The sequence below is a fragment of the Colossoma macropomum genome, unplaced genomic scaffold (assembly GCF_904425465.1).
Source record: "Colossoma macropomum unplaced genomic scaffold, Colossoma_macropomum, whole genome shotgun sequence".
NCBI lineage: Eukaryota > Metazoa > Chordata > Actinopteri > Characiformes > Serrasalmidae > Colossoma > Colossoma macropomum.
Window position 1 is genome coordinate 24674657 of NW_023494793.1, and position 3430 is coordinate 24678086.

The following is a 3430-nucleotide window of genomic DNA, read 5'->3' on the forward strand; positions in this document are numbered from 1 at the left end:
GCTTTTTTATTTCTTGACGGAAATAGAGATGTTCTTATGTAGTACAATAAACTAGATATATACAAATAATTAACCAACTAAATTTTTTATCAGATGGAAATAAACAGCAGCTTATCAACGCTGCAACGTCATGTTATCAGTTATACTCAAATATTTAAGTTAGAAGTATTAGGATTTTTTGGTGGTCTTTTATGAGTCAGCTTGGTGGTTATGTGATGTATACTTGTGCCTATCTCCATTTTATTTAATTATAATAAGAAAAGAACAATACGAGATGTCATGTCAGACTGATTCAACTGGCCTGCGTTTGTCCTATATGCAGGCACATGTGAAACCTATCAAAGTCTAAAGCTAGATAAAGAAATTTAGAGCTCACTTGTCTCTGATTATGCATTGTGTAGATATGAAAGTCTGCATTATTATTATTTCCATTATGAAATGTACGGCTACAAAGGCAGGAGTACATAACAATAGTATGGCAGGTAGGGTCAGTTCTTTTGAATCCACTCATGAAAACATGTAGTACCTCAAACTCCCTAAAGACACCTAGGCTTGACCTTTACTCTGATGACTTTGTATACAAGTACAATCTATTTATTTGAAACTGCTTATAAAATTGTTAAACCATGGAGATAAAGAACTTAACAGAACTTAATGAATTTGTTTGTTAGTGATTAGAGCTTTTCATACTTAATTTTCTTTCATTTAGATTCAGTTAGGAAGTGGTACACTTGTGTTTTAATCATCAAATGAATAATTAAGTCATATTTAATAACAGCTGCAGGCTATGTTGACAACCTCATGGATTTGCTGTTTGACCATGTGGCAAAAGGACTTTGTCCCTATCAGGAGCTCTTAAGCCAGGTGCTTTTTCCTAAAGACCTCTGTGCTCATTATGTTTGACAAAGGCCACAGCAAATCTTCAGTTACCCCTCAGGAACAACAAATAAAGCACAAACAAGGTAAGAAAGAGATTTAATAGATATTTATTATCTAACTTCCTGCCACTGTATGGCAGATTTACCTGCAAGAGCCTCCATGTTTCCTTAAGCCAGGTTGCACTAGCAAGAGCCTCCTCCTGCCATTATGCTTGCCTTCCCCAGAAAGAGTCTCAACCTGTCCTTATGGCAGCCTGCATCAGCAAGAGCCTACTGCTGCCCTCAAGCCTCCCTGCATCAGGGAACAACAAATAGTATAGTATCCTGTATAAACCAATGTAAGAAATAAAAATAGTCAGGTAAGGTTTTACTACTTTATTTTTAAAGCATAACATTCATGAACACACTGCAAAAGTATAATCATCCTCTACCCCACACTAGTAGGCTATTCATTCATCTTCCACTACGTACTTATTTTTGCAGCACCTGATTACTTTGCCTAAAACTGTATAGCAAGAGCCTCCACCTGTTTGCCAGCCACCCAGTCTTTTTTCGGAAAGACAAATGAGGTAAATCTCAGTACTGCATGCTAGAATGTTTTACTGCTCTCTTTGTTAATCCTTCTTCAGGGGACCCCTGTCTTGTACAGTTGCAACTTTTTGCTTCTTCAACATACCTGTTCCTGCTCACAAAGTGCTTGATAATCAGTTGATTCGGTAGAATAGACATATTGAAACAGGGAATTGTTGAAACTGTTTAGGGCAGAGAGCTTTCAGGAGCAGGATTTAAAAGCACTGTTTTACACTGCTTTATGTGTCTGAGTGTAGTTACATGTACTTTCTAGTGACTGAATGCCACACTAGTTTGTCTTACTTTTTCTGTTTAACCTAGGGATCATTTACCTCACCTAGGCCAATGTGTTTCTATTGAGAGAAAAATTAATAAGTGCACGAGTGTATTTATGCAAATAAATTTTCAAAACAGTGCTATAATTAGTTTTTATTAGTATTAATGTTTTGCTCTATTAGGCTGAATTTTTCGCTTCACTAGGTTCTATATTTTTATTGTTTGTATTTATACCCAGTTAATATTTCAGCTCATTCATTTTTAAGCATTTAAACTTAATACATTTAGGTCCTAAAAGGCCAAACTTTAACAATTCTTAAATTAAAAAAAACAATTGGTGCCCCGTTTTGAACTTGTGCATGGTTACATGGATGAATTTGAAATTCATTTCTTTCATGGAAATTTATGATGTGAATGGTTATGCTCTAGGTGAGTTGTCATGGAATGGCGTCTTTAATTCTTTCTCGAATATATCAAGGAAATTGAGAATCCAATTAATTTTGAATGAGCTTCAGTTGTTTTCCTGTAGATGGTACATACTTTGATATCAAAATATTTACAGGCAATGTCATTGTATCTCTCAAGGCAACATGCCATACATAGTTTGAAGTTGCTATTTTCTATTTTTTTGCAAGCTAAACAGTTTTGCATAAGGACTCCAAACACTGTCTCAGATGACCTTAACGAAAATCCCCAGGATAATTCACTCATGGTGGTGCCTTTCTGTCAGCAGCAACATACCACCAAGGACCATTTCAGCTGAGCTGAAGGAAACAGTGGATGTATAAGTATTCCACAGAGAAATGTGTCTGTTAGTGAGAGTGGGCAAATGGGAATAACTTCCCTAATTAGTACAACTCTAAAACCTGCAATTGTCTATTAAAATAAACATATCCACAAAATGAATGATGCTGCGATTTGTACAGGTTGCACTATATGATACACTTAATGTTTAGTTCAATAAAATTATTTGATTACTCATTGTAGTTTTTTGTAAATGTGTTTCCTGAGTATATATTGGAATGTGGTATCTTGTGTAAATGTTGCATTCATATATGTGTGTGTGTGTATGTATGTATGTGTGTGTGTATATATATATGTATGTATGTGTACGTGTATATGTGTGTATATATATATATATATATATATATATATATATATATATATATATATATATATGCATGTGTGTTATAGAGATGAAACGATATTAAAATTTCATATCACGATTATCATGACCAGAATTATCACGATTATCAATATTATTGCGATATTGTTCAAAAACGTTGAAAAGTAAAATAAATAAATAAATAAATAAATACTGATACACAAACTGAAATTCGTTTGACCATTACTATTATTATTATTATTACTGTTGTAAATTATTATTATTATTACTGCTGTAATTATTATTACGGTTCAAGAACGAAGTGCGTAGAACCCTATTGGAATTGTGCAGATTTTTCTTATTAGGGTTCAAGCACGCAGTGCGTAGAACCCTATTGAAATTGTCAAGAATTTTCTTATTAGGGTTCAAGCATGCAATGCATTGAACCCTATTGAAATTGTCAAGATTTTTCTTATTAGGGTTCAAGCACGAAGTGCGTCAAGATTTTTAGGGTTCAAGCACGCAGTGCGTAGAACCCTATTGAAATTGTCAGATTTTTCTTATTATTATTAGGGTTCAAGCATGCAATGCATTGAACCCT

At 34.0% G+C, this 3430-nt stretch overlaps 1 long non-coding RNA gene across 2 annotated transcripts; it reads left to right on the forward strand.

Annotated features, from left to right (window-relative positions):
* The first annotated feature begins 790 nt into the window (after positions 1-790).
* LOC118813532 lies at positions 791-2706 on the forward strand. 2 transcript variants are annotated; one of them, XR_005007651.1, is made up of 4 exons: positions 791-962; positions 1056-1237; positions 1362-1447; positions 2360-2706. It is a non-coding gene; the product is annotated as an uncharacterized LOC118813532 (long non-coding RNA). The 2 variants fall into 2 exon arrangements; XR_005007650.1 differs by having other exon boundaries at positions 1056-1447.
* The last annotated feature ends 724 nt before the right edge of the window (positions 2707-3430 follow it).